Source organism: Vanellus vanellus, assembly GCF_965231255.1.
Source record: "Vanellus vanellus genome assembly, chromosome: 2".
Taxonomy (NCBI): Eukaryota; Metazoa; Chordata; class Aves; order Charadriiformes; family Charadriidae; genus Vanellus; species Vanellus vanellus.
In genome coordinates, this window is record NC_138906.1 from 61,148,572 (window position 1) to 61,162,155 (window position 13,584).

The 13,584-nt window shown below is 46.1% G+C and overlaps 1 long non-coding RNA gene across 1 annotated transcript; it reads right to left on the minus strand.

The window, feature by feature from the left end:
- Window positions 1-2,335: 2,335 nt before the first annotated feature.
- Window positions 2,336-4,007, minus strand: LOC309686756. The gene is made up of 3 exons (XR_014270578.1): window positions 3,968-4,007; window positions 3,669-3,718; window positions 2,336-2,572 (listed from the first exon to the last, which is right to left on the minus strand). It is a non-coding gene; the product is annotated as an uncharacterized lncRNA (long non-coding RNA).
- Between the last annotated feature and the right edge of the window lie 9,577 nt (window positions 4,008-13,584).

The window sequence follows — 13,584 nt, forward strand, 5'->3', positions numbered from 1 at the left end:
GTTAATAGCACACTAAACTTTGAAATCTTAGCTAAGCGGTATAAAAGCATTGATTGTGCATATATAATCCTTTAGACATAGACCATTGACCATGTCTGGGACTAAGGTTGGATCCAGCCGCACCTAGACTCCTCTCTGAGAAGGAGTTTAGAAAGCAAGGGGGTCCTTTCTGAACCTCGTGACTCAACGGGAGGGTCTCCCTGACAGTTCTGTCTGACTCTGTCCTCTATGCAGTAAATAACAAGTGTGCCTTGCCATTGAATCTGGTTAAAACACTGTTGCATTTACTATCAAACTTTGTTAAATCCCTGTTTTATATCAATAAATATTTCACTGCTTTTCTCTTACGAGTGAAGTGAATCACTCTGTCCATGACATGGTCTTGCTGTGGATGTGCAGTAGGATTGCTCTGTGTGTCCAAGAGAGGCCATTTGCAGGACTTCTGTAATTTGGCAGTAACGTGGTTGACTGACACACTAATCCACAGAGCTGACTGTCCTGTGTCTGCCAAGAGGCATTTTCTGGGACAAAGCTTCAGCTCCTATCAGTTATCACTGCTCTGCTGATAATGGGGTCATTTCAATTTGCATTAACAGAAGATTCTATTTAGATTTAATTACAGATTTACCGAACTGATGCCTGCGCTAATGGGGGCAGGACATTCAGGAATTTGGGTAGTAGATCAAAATGTGGGTGTTTCTCATGGTTTGGGCCAAACTGGCCACTGAAACGTATGACAGATGCTCTCCCCCATCTCTCTCTCCAAGGAGAGGAGGGAGTGAGAGAAAGAGACTTACGAGTTTAGAAAAAAACTAAACTACTTTCATGAAAATATTAATAATAAAATAATAAAAAGAAAACAATGAAATATATATATATAAAACCAGTATGGAGCTCCTAGAACAACAATCACATCACTGGCAGGCACGGGAAAAGTCCCAGACTGGACTCAGTGACAGATGGGAAAGGATTCCGGATCTGCATTCAGGAATGCATGGATTGGGATGAAAGGTAGACAAACAGACAAGAGTCCTTTTTGGACGCTGGCCATTGAAGGAAGAGCGCTGACCCTTTGATCCCTCAGCTTTTATACTGAGCATGAGGCAGATGGGATGGAATACCCTGTTGGTCAGTTTTGGGTCACCTGTCCTGTCCGCTCTTCCCCGCAGGTGGGACCCCTCTATGCTTTTCCACTTCTGACCCTCCAGTGGGGCATAAAATCAAGTTAGCAGCCCTTGGGTGTTACAGCAGTAAGTATAAGCAAAAGCATCTCTGCATACCATCCCTTGGCCTAAATTATAAATAATCAGGTCTTATCTCTCTGGAAGTGAATAGAAGGGTCTTGAGAATAAGTCTTATGAGGAGCAGCTGAGGGACTTGGGGTTGTTTAATCTGAAGAAAAGGAGGCTGAGGGGAGACCATGTTGCCCTCTACAAGTACCTGAAAGGAGGCTGTAGGGAGGTGGATGTTGGTCTCTTCTCAGAATTTACAACCGATAAAAAAAGACAAAATGGTGTCAATTTGCACCAGGGGACATTTAGGTTAGACATCAGGAAAAACTTCTACACTGAAAGGGTTATCAAAGACTGGAACAGGCTGCCCAGGAAACTGGTTGAATCACAATCCTTGGATGTATTTAAAAGCCATCTAGATATGGTACTCAGGGACATGGTTTAGAAGTGGGCCTGGTAGAGTTAGATAACAGTTGGACTTGATCTTAAGATCTTAAGGTCTTTTCCAACCATAACGATTCTATGATTCTATGCCTGGGAAGCCCTGGATGGGAACAGGAAAAACCCACTATATAAGTGCTTGTTGGACAATCCCTGACTTCTAACCCCAAAGCCTGGTTTCAAAACCTGAGACCAGCTTGGTGTGTTCTGACAGGACAGGGGAAAAGCAGACTGCCGTGGTGCTCCTGCTGGCCATGGTGACAGTGACCAGCAGAAACGACCAGGACCTGGATGACAATTTGGTGGCAAAATGATAGTGGGCTTTGCTTGCTGTAGCAGTTTGTCTCCCCACAGCCAAGTCAGCAGGAGACCCTTTGCCAATCTTTGTGCAGGACGTTAAGATATCTCTGGCTCTTGAGCTTACATGGAAACAGTATAATAGCTATACCTGGGAGAGCAAAGGATCCGGAAGATCAAAATGTGGACCTTGAGGCAATTTTTGCATCTCAGGCCCAGCTCCAACAGCAAACAGCTGAATGCAGTTAAGCCGACTCCCTCTTGCTGAGGTACGTGGGCCTTGGGTTCTGCCTCTGAGGAGCTCATGCAGTTCTCACAGGAAAGACAGACATTGTCACGTGCTTTTAGCATTCATGCATGCTTTATTTTAAAGCGCAGGGTCTTTCCAGAAGCAACACAGTAGCCCTACAGAAATCCGGTCTGGAGCCTTTAAAACCTTCTAGGGTCAAAGTGGCCCCAGGCAGGATTGGTGGCAGTAGTGGCAGGTTCTGTTCAGTAGCGAACACGGCCAGGTAGCAGGCAAGTATTTATAAGCCAAGGCCAGCACGATGCACAGGCAGCCAGAGAGCAGCAGGAGCCTGCCAAACAGCCCCAGAGAGTTCCTGCAACAAGAGAGAAAGACAAATGCACAGGGAGAAACACAGGCACTGTCAGCCCGCTCTAGTAACACTAAAAAGGATTGGCGCATCTAATCTTGTATTTCACTGCCCTGCTCAAAGCAGGATCCCTCCTTCCTGTTGCTGGCAATATTACCACGGAGCCTGACACCAGCAAGTGTTTGTTTAATACCTAATGATGGCTCTTTGCCACCCAGGGTTTCGTGGTGCGAACACATGAGAAGGACACAAAGCGGAGAAAATAAATACTATTGTCATTTTACAGGTGGGCAGCTGAAGCCTGGAGGGAAGAGCTTTGCCTGAGGTCACGTAGGGAGTGTGTAGCATTCACTGTGAGCCCAACCGTGCTCTCGATCAATACCGCTTCTCCGGTATGTTGTTCAGACCAACCCTGCAATGCTTCTGCCTGTTCCTTTTGGCAGATTGTTTCCACAGGGGAATGCCCGGTGTTAGCAGGCACGACTTCCCGACACTAAAATGCACCAAGTGAAGTGGAAAGAAAGCTTCACAAATGAAACCAGCCACAAGCACTTGCTAATTGTGTTTGGACGTGCAACAGTAAGAGTGCTTCTCTCTCCTCAGGAGGGGAAACATCCATTGATCCCTTTTCTGGACAACTGTCTGCCTGGTCCGTCCCAAAGCTTCCTACCAGGCAGAAGCAAACGGAAGGTTGTTCTCCTTTTATGGAGGCCCAACAAGACTATCACAGAAAGGCAAATGTATCTCAGGAGATGCTCCTGCTGGCGCCGGAGTGGTTGAAGGGGACAAAGCAAATGGGCAATGGTTGGTGGAAGGAGACGTTTGTGCGCACGCACAGAAATGCTGCCTTTTCAGAGGTGGCAGGTGAGCTGGCTCATAAGGGAAGGTACCCAAGGGTCAGAACAGAGTTTGCACCCCGGTTTCTTCACTCTGCTGCTCCACTAAGTTTGCACACGCACAGCTCTACACTTGCAGCACATTTCTCTTCCATGCTCACACTGTTTCTCCCGTGATGTGCCAGCATTACTCAGAATAATCTTGACTCCACGGTGCTCCAGGTGGAACTAACCCAGCGTGCACGCAAGGAGAATATTTTACCTACCCAAGATAGAAACAGATTTTGTTCAGGTAGCGGGTCATTGATTTCTGGGCCTAGAAAGGGAAAGAGGAGACATGAACCACTTGGAAATGAAGTTTTCTGACTTCTAGAACTAGCAAAACAGAGAGAGAATTGGCGAGCCTGAGACACAGGAGCCGAGTGATACAAGGAACTCCTGGGGCTGAAAACCTCCAAGAGGAGTCACGTGTGATGAAACCAGGAGGTTTCCAGCTTGGAACAAAGAGAGAAGGAGGAGGCCCTGCAAGTGCAGGTGTGAGGGGAGCAGTGCAGTTCTCTTTTACCGGTTTCACCATGGCTGTCTTCTGTGTTGAGCAGCTGTCGACCTTCTCTCCTTCTTGGCTGTGGAGCAAAAAGAAACACAACAGGGGTTGCAGCTGACCCGACTCACTTCAAGCAGTGCTCAGAATGAAGACAGTAAAGCTCCGGCATGAGGAGGAGCTGCAACCTAACAGACGCCAGGGTTGTGGAGAAGATTTTCTTACTGCCTTGCGTTACAAAGGCTATTGCATTAGAAAGTATCACACAGCAACAGCGTAAGGGGTAAAAACTAGATTGACAGCAAAGGCAAGCAGTTGCTTTGAGAACTTTGGAGGAAATATTTCATTTCTGCCTCCCTCCCGTTTCTCCCCATCTTAAGATTCACATTTCTAGACTAGCACCTAGATTAGGATGCCCTTTTACTTGATGCACCTTCGTAGGAATTACTACATGGAACAACTGAATTCATGGTTTCCTCCAGTCTTGGATAATGGGCAAAACTGGGCGATCCTGAAGTAGCCACACAGTGGCAAGAGAGCATAGAAACAGCACAGAGCTAACACCATTGTTTTCTTGCAGGAAAACAGTAGTATTCCTGGGCTTCTCCCACCAAACATGAGCTCCCATGGTAGCAAGGTAGGAAAAAGTGTCTGCTATTGTTTTCTATGATGTCCTCCAACTTTCCTGATGGAGACACCACAGTAATGACAATAGAGGATCTGTAATGCCCCTCAGGTGTGGGCATAGCCCTATTTTTGCACATAGCAGAGGAGCTGAACAAGTTCTTGCAAAATTGTTGTTATTTTAAACTGGGTATCATACTTCAGCCTCCATGGTTCCAGTTTATGCAGTGCGTACCTCATGTCATGACACGGTTCTTCTCTCCAGAACACAGAGAGCACAAAACTGAATCTTAAATCACTTCACTGAACCGAAAGAGGGTTTTTTTAAACAGGGGTCATACCTACTGCTGGCACTTCATACTTGATGCTTGATTGCTAGAAGGAAAACTTAACCCCTTGTGTTTACTTAAGTTATGGAATTTCTGCAGAGCACTTGACCAAGGGAAGAGCAAGACTGAGAAGTACAATGCTTAGACCCATATGGGCTGGGCTCTGTCCCTAAATGTGGTGTTTTGAAATTCAGAGATTCTACGTAAGCTCGTTACTTAAAGGAAATGACAGTCCAGTGGTGAGGTGAGGGGGGGCCATGCTTCTACTGGTACTTGAACTCTGGCCAAGAAAAGAGAGCACTTGCTCTGAAAATAGCTGTGAGGCTGCAGGCTTTGCTGTTGCTGTTCAAGCTGCTGCTTTGGCTTTTTATTCTACTAAGTAATACCGTGAACCTGTTACAGATTATGAAGAAAGAGGCTTGAAATCAATACGCAGGTTATGCCCCACAACTGTGGTCTTCTGAGGGCAAGAGAAGCTACTCCTGGCATCTGCTAGGAGTGAGATGAGACTCTCCGAATGTACGTTTCATCTGCCTTTCTGTGGTCGGGCGATTACGTGACAGAAAAAGCAGCTGTTCTACATAAATATGAGGTGCGTGCTTGACATCGTATAAACTTACATGTGAACTTACGATGAATTGCACATGCTTCAGGTATGGCTGATGTGGAAATATCCTAGATACTATACAATAAGAAACCCAGAATAGAGGGCCTTGTAATACTTACAACCGAATTAGTTTAGGGCGCTGGAGCTGCTCCTCTAAGCGGCTTATTTTTAACTGCGTGGCCTTAAAAGTTCAAAAGAAAAGCAAACAATCTTCATATTAGTCCATCGGTCGGGTGTGCAATAAAAGTCAAGTCAGAGCTTATTAGCATGAGATCAGCACCAGTGCTGCCCTTCCCGATATTACATTCTGCTCTCCCAAATTGGTTCTGATAGAAATAGACAGGAATCGGCCCTCCTGGTATTAGTTTTATATTGCAGTAACTTTCTGGATGACTTCTGTTCCCTGTAGTACAAGGTTGCTCATTTTAAGGGCAAACTTGCTGGGTTGCAGACCGTGCTCTGCAAAACATCTAACCCAAAGCTTGTTGGTGTTGCACTATTTTGGTGTTCCTGAGACTCCTGGCACATCTACTTCCCTGTATCATATTTTACTCTATCGCTTTGCAGTTTGACACCCTAGTAATTACCTTTGTAAAACCTGTAATAGAATGGTGCTGGTCTGAACAGAGAGCGAGCATGTACTGTGATATGCGATAGGATGTCGTACCTCTAAGAATCTGTCCTGCTGGACGAATAATCTTCTTTCCTCTAATATTTCAAGTTTTTTCTAAAAATCAAGAAAATCCAATATAACTTGTCAGGGGGAAAGTATTAATATTCAACCAGTAGTATTAGTTAAACTTTCAGTGTAAAGACCCGCCAACCAGAGGTTTCTATCCATCAAACATTTATCAGAAGTGAGGATTCCGTGATCACACTGTGTGTTTGACAGTCTTTCTAGACCCAGAATTTGTGGCTGATACACAAGCAAGCTGCTTGTCACCACCAGGACAGATTTTTTTCATTATCAGCAGAAACTCAGGCAAGATGCCGTACATCGCTGAGCATCCTGGCTCTCCTGCTCCTGCAAACACACGGCCAGGGGGCTCAGGAGCTTGTGGGATGCAGAAGGCCCTGAGCAGGACAATGTCCTCAGCAGTTGGGCAGTGCAGGAAAGGCCTGGCGGTGGTGGGACAAGAGCTGAGTGTAAGCCCCCAGCATGCCCTGGCAGCGCTGGACACGAGCGGCATCCCACCGCTATGGGCAGGAGCATGGTCCATGGGGAAGGGGTTATCTTCCTCTCCTTGGCACTCATTAGACCACGTGTGGATACTGCATCCTCACCAGTACCTGATGGATGTCAATGAACTGCCGTGAGTTCAGGGGAGATCCCCTGAGTGGCTGTGCAGGTGCCCGGGAGGATCTGTGGGCTCTCACCCAGGATGTTTTGCAGCCTGGCTGGATACAGCCCTGAGCATCCTGCCCTGAGCTTTGAGCCAGAGGTCAGACTGGCGCTCCTCCCACAGTTCTGTCCCACCTGAGTGATTCTGTGATCCCATGACTCTGCTGACTCCTAAATGAAGTTGGCTTGTTTTACGGAGGCCTCTCTTAAAGAAAAGTGTTGCTTTTCTGTAGCTTAGCATGAAATCACAGACGTACACACCATCTCAAAACTTTGCTGGAGACTGTTATGACAAGTGCTTGCATTTAATTGTTTTGTTGGGAGAAAGTAATCTCCTTTCTTTACACTGAACAAAAAGAAACTCTCAGGCATCCAAGGCGGGCAGGCAGGAAAAGGAATTTGTAAGTCAAAACTTTCTATTTTGTTTAGCACTGTGCTTTTTCAAAGTCTTAGGATGATTGATGGAATATGGAAGATTTCCCTTCCAATAGGCTTATTTAAATCCCAGCTGTGTGTTCAGAAACCCGAGGCCCTTCCACTGGAGGGACAAACCAAGGCTTCAGCTACCCACATGCCTGCATTTGCTCCTGTGGTAAAACAGGAGAAGAAAGCCTGTTGGCACGCGGTCATTATTATCTCCAGAACATAGGAGATTGGGAAAAGGTACAGCTGAAAAGTGGTTAGTAACCAGCTGATCTTTGTGCAAGAAAGGCAGACCACTTGTATCTCTTCATGAATTACTGCACACCTCAGGAGCAAATACTTTGTGATCCATTTTGGGCAGCATCAGAAGAGACCTCAAAGACTCAGTAAGCCACAAACTTGCAGTTGCGCTGGCTCATCCAAAAGCCTGCTCTCAGGCCACCCCTGCACTCAGGGACAGCAATGACGGGGGAGCATCTAGGCAGAGTCAGACATCCCAGAGCTACTCTGACACGATCTTCTTTGCTTTGGGGCAAGGCCAAACTTACAATCTATTTTTTATAAACTTAGTCAACTCTCACACTCTTTCTTCACATCTCATGCCTATTTCTTTCTTCATAAGGGTATTTTGATATCTTTATAGTGTCCTTTTCCTCTTTTTCCAACATTCTTGCTAGCTCCTGCAAACTTATGTCTCAGAAGAAAAAGGTTAGCAGTGGGTGAGGGTGGGCAAAGTGAGGCACAGGGAGAAGTCACGGGTATGGGGAGATGTTATGCGTATATGACCTGGATACATTCATGACCTGGATGAGGGGACAGAGTATATCCTCAGCAAGTTCGCTGATGATACCAAACTGTGAGGGATGGCTGACACTCCAGAGGGCCGCACTGCCATCCAGCGTGACCTGGACAGGCTGGAGAACTGGGCAGAGAAGAACCTAATGAGGTTCAACAAAAGCAAGTGCAAGGTCCTGCACCTGGGGAGGAAGAATGGTAGGCACCAGTATAGGTTAGGGATGGACCTGCTGGGAAGTAGTTCTGAGGAGAAGGATCTGGGGGTCCGGGTAGACAGTAAATTATCCATGACCCAGCAATGTGCCTTTGTCACCAATGGAATCCTGGGCTGCATAGGGAAGATTGTGGCCAGTAGGTCGAGGGAGGTCATTCTCCCCCTCTACTATGCACTGGTGAGGCTACAACTGGAATATTGTGTCCAGTTCTGGGCTCCCCAGTTCAAGAGAGACAGGGAACTGCTGGAGAGAGTCCAGCGAAGGGCAAGATGACTGAGGGATTGGAGCATCTCCCTTATGAGGAAGGGCTGAGAGAGCAGGGACTCTTAAGCCTGGAGAAGAGAAGGGCGAGGGGAGACCTTATTATGTCATACAAGTATCTAAAGGGTGGGTTGAAGGAGGATGGAGCCAGGCTCTTTTCAGTGATTCCCAGTAACAGGACGAGGGCCGATGGGCACAAGTTGAAACATAGGAAGTTCTGTTCAAATACAGAAAAACTTCTTACGGTTTAGGTGACAGAGCACTGGCACAGGCTGCCCAGGGAGGTTGTGGAGTCCCCTTCTCTGGAGATTTTCAAGACCCGCCTGGATGCAGTCCTGAGTAATGTGCTCTACGCAATCCTAGGGGATTTAGCAGGGGAGTTGGACTAGATGATCTCTAGGTGTCCCTTCCAACTCTGAAGATTCCCTGATTCTATATAAAATACCTGATATACCAAATACTATCTGTGGTTAAGGACCCTGTATATCACAGGTTAGTTCTGGTTTTATCACCAGCCATTGTGTCTTTCACCTGACATCCTCCCCAGAAAAGATGCTCTTGCTCAAGTTAACCAGCCCTTGGGAAATAGGGGTGTGTGGAAACTTGTGTGCACCAAGTCAAAATGTGTTAAGGGTGTGTACTACAGATTTTATCAAATCGTTAATAGCACGATATGTTATTCTTTGACCACTTCCCTTCAAATGACTTATGTCTGCAAAAGACGGAACCTGTTGATGCTTAAGAAGTTTATATTCATACAATGCAGAAATCTGAAAATTAAAATCAAAGATATGTCATGAAGAAGCAACAATGTGGTGGGAAACAAGGTTTTTTTCATCATTCTCTTTGTACAAGGGTTCTGGATTCTTCAGACCTGTGTGTTTCTGTTCAAGATGACAGAAAGTTTCCTGGTGAGGCCTTGTTATGAAATAGACTGGCACAAAAATATAAACATTTCTAAAGATGTGTCTTTGCAGAAAGATCCTTTTGAGTTACTCTTAGCAGGAAGTACGTAAGTTCATTTTCAAAACATGCCTGAAATATGAAGACAACAATAGATGTCACCTAAGAACACTGGTAAGATGAAGGCTGTTTTGAAGATACCTCCTCAAGTACCTTAAGATATATCTTAAAAGGCCATATTTTCTGGGTGTCTTAAATGTCAAGAAGTTCACAGTATTTGGAAAGTACATAAGTAAAACCTGGGTTTTTTCTCCTTCTTTGCAATGAGCTAAAGTAGACTATCACCTGCCCTCACAAGTTTCCTTTTACTGTGAAATGTCTGTGTTCACTGAGCGGCTGCTTCTTTTCATCAAGTTTGGAAGTCGTCTTGCTGAGAATTGTCTTCCCACTCCATAGATAGGGTCACCTCTGAAAACGGTATCTTCCTACAAAAACATTGTACAGAAAACTCTGTTGTGTCGCACTAAACGCTGTGTCGTGTTGCCTAAGGTGTCGCCTAAGAACATTGGTAAGATGAAGGTTGTTTTCAAGGCAACTCTTCAAGTACCTTCAAATGGATTTTGGCCATAATTCCTGGGTGTCTTTAACTGTTAGGAAGTTCATGGGATTTGGGAAGTGCATAAATAAAACTTGATTTTTTTTTCCTTCTTTGCAGTTTCCTAAAGTAGAATATCGCCTGCCCTCACAAGGTTTCTTTTACCATGATGTTGTCAGTAATATTTTCGTGTGTGATTGCATACGTGCTCGCCCCCCACCCCCCCCATCTCTGCCCAAAAGCAGGTGAAACAGGTGGTGACACCCATTTTGAATCACCTAGAAAAATCCTGCCAACTGCTGTGAGACCAAGGGAGTACAAGCGACTCTGCTAAGGCACATGGGAAATAAGGAGGTGGGTGGTGGCCGCCAACGTGGCTTCACTGAGGGCAAATCGTGCCTGACCAATGTGGTGGCCGGCCTCCTCTGGGCCTTCCACCAGAACTGCGGGCTCCCAACGGGTCTCTCCTCTGTCCTCCCCTCAGGACAACCCCCTGTGTGCCCACCTCTGCCGCTCCACTGTGGGTCGGGTCAGTGCCAGAGCAGCTCCCCTCAGTGACTGTCTGTCTAAAAGTTGTTTGCTTTCTTCTTGTTCTAGAAGACACACTAACAAGGGAATGTGCTCAGGCTGCACTCGCTTCTGGAAATGTCTGTCTTCCCTGAGGGGCTGCTTGTTCTCATCAGGTTTGGAAGCCATCTTGCTGAGATCTGTCTTCATGATCTGTAGACAGGGTCACCTCTGAAAAGGGGATCTTCCTACAAAAAACATGGCACGGAAAACTCTCCTGTTTGGCACTAAACACTGTGTCACATCCCATCTCTTGCAGAGCTGGAATGAGATGCTCAGCTGGACTGACTCTCTGAGAAAGCTCTGTCGTGCTCCCAGCCCAAAGAGCCCTGCAGTGCCAAGGTCCCTCACTGTCCCTGCTGCAGCTTTCCCATCCACAGGTTTGGTGGGGGTTGGCTGAATTTCCACAGTGTCCTCGACTTGGGGGGCATTTTCCCTCCGTCAGCGTGGCAGGGGGGCCAGCAGCCTGCAGCGTGGGTCGAGTGGGGCAGGCAGGGGCGAGGAACCGCGCCTGAGCTCTCTGGCTGGGTGGGTGTCCTGACGCTGCCCTGTTGTCTGAGCACAGCCCCAAGGAGCCCAGCGGGGCAGAGAGGCCACTCCTCGCACTGGGCCCTCGACCCCACCTTCCACTGACGGCTCCCAGCCCTGCTCTCAGGACTCCGGGATTTTGCTCTCAGGGCAGCTCACTGGGTCTGAATCCACCATGCACCCCAGCAAGATGTAAGGCTGTAAAGTCTTGTTGATTTTGGCATGTTATTTTTCAGTTTCGCTTTGAAATCTCTTTCTCCTGATGGTCATTCTCTCAGGTACCAGTCACATCAGCATCACAATTGTGATATTATATATATTTGTCATATATATATATGACACTATATATATATATTTCTTCTTGTGACCAGTGTCTATAATTTCCCTGTGTTGGTTCTATCAGCAAAGCAGCTAAGCTCCTGGGGCAAAGAGGCAATGAATTTTGCAACACAGGGCTGCTTCATATTCAGGACCAAGTTCAACAAAGCACTTAAGCAAAGGAATAGTGACTGAATGGAATGGGAATATTCGTACTTAAAGTTAATCATGTGCTTCTAAAAGTGGGCCTTACTTTATTGCCAAACGAATCATTAATCTACTCAATTATAAGCTCCAGATAACAAATACATGCCCTGGACTCTCCTTCCTCAAAAGGGGAAATGGATGCAGATAAGGCCTTGGAAAAGCTATCAGTGTTCAGGAGTAACATAGCAAAGACTGAAAACGTGTTGGCTTGCTCCTTGCTAACTCTTACCAACCAGAAAATGCAGTGTGCCAGCACGTCAGTGACAATCAGTCAAATGTTTTAATGAACAAATGGACAATACATTAAAAGCCAAACAGGGAATTTTCCTCCCGCCTTGGGGCAGTCTCAGTGGAATTTGAAAACTAAGTATTTTTTGATATCACATGAGTTCTGAGATTTCTAGTATGCATCACAGTAGGCCCACCAAAATGTACACCTGAGTGACATAAGGATTAACCCCGCAGGGAAGAGCAGGAAAGCCAGGATGCTATGTGCAAGGTTATGCAGGTGGAGCTGAAGTCAGTGATCAAAAGTAATACACAGTTGTGCAGCCAGATATATTCTCACATGGGCATAGGCTACAAGCAGGCTCGTGAAACAAACCACCTCAGAGCTCCTGCTGACCAGAAAATGGTATCTTATGCTGTACAATTGTACTAATCAAAGAGACATCCTAACCTAACTAAACTGATGGGTTTATTGATTAAACCACATGCTTCTACAGAAGAAGACTACAACATCAAAACTTTCAACTCTTTCTACAAAAATTGTGTGATGGACAAAAAACTGATGTGGCTGTGGTTGAAGCGGTTCATCCAGCAAGCTACTGGCTCACGCTGTCTTTGTTTGCCATGCTGTTACTGAGGTCTGCGATGAGCAGCCCAGCTAGGCCGTCATTTTCCAGAGACAGTCTCTGAGGAACTACAGATGCTAAAGGTAGATGCGGTGCTACATGCTAATGTACAGGATTCAATAACCTGGACCAAGTTATTGCTGCAGTCCATGTCTGACCAGCTGGAGCTGGCGGTATTTCCACTAATCCCCAAATGAAATTTTCAGCTTAATTTTAAACAGAGGAATGACTTTGCTGTTGTTGCTGTTGTTGGTTTAGATTCATCACGTAGTTTGGTTTTTGTGTCTCTCTGCATTTTAGAGATGTTCTTCTCCACATCAGCTTCTAGGGATGGGTTAGTATGGTGCACTGAGGTCTTCTTTGGAAGTCCACTGCTGTGACTGCAAAATGGTAACTAGAAAGCCGGCTGTTATGGTAATCAGCATGCAGTTGTACGTGCATAGGTGTGTGATGTGTTAGCAGGGAGCGTTTATCTTTAGTTCAGACATCTAAAACCTGTATTCAACTATGTTCAGCTATGGACTGTGAAATGAGTCTGTCTAAACCAAGACATCGCTGTGTTTGTGTATGCACGTGTGTGTGAATATATGCATGTAAAAAGATAGGGAGAAAAAACACAATAGCTGCCTAAGATTGGATACTTTTGGCTTTGCATCCACTTCTGAGAAGACCTAGAGATGGGAATGGCCTCCAGCCTTCCAGGAAGAAGCCATGTCTTGGCTATAGAGGGAGTGGGAGTGAAGCCTTAAGACTCTCTTCCCATAGGCAGGGTAGTACAGAGGGTCACTGACCGTGGCAGTAATGCTGTAGGAGGTGAGAGAAGAGGCCTTGGTAATTAGGAGGATGTTGGCTTGGCTCAATTTAAAACAGCAAGAGCTGTTTCCTTGAAGAAGTTTTACTTTAACTGCCAGCTTAGACTGTGAGCTCTGTCAGGCAGCGACCGTCTCTCAGCAATGTATGAATTGCAGCCAGCGCTATGGGGCTCTCACGCTGAACCCCAGCCCCTGAGCACATCCATCACGATTTCAATTTCAGCAGCTATAGCTCAAATGTTTAGGTTCAATGTTTAGCTG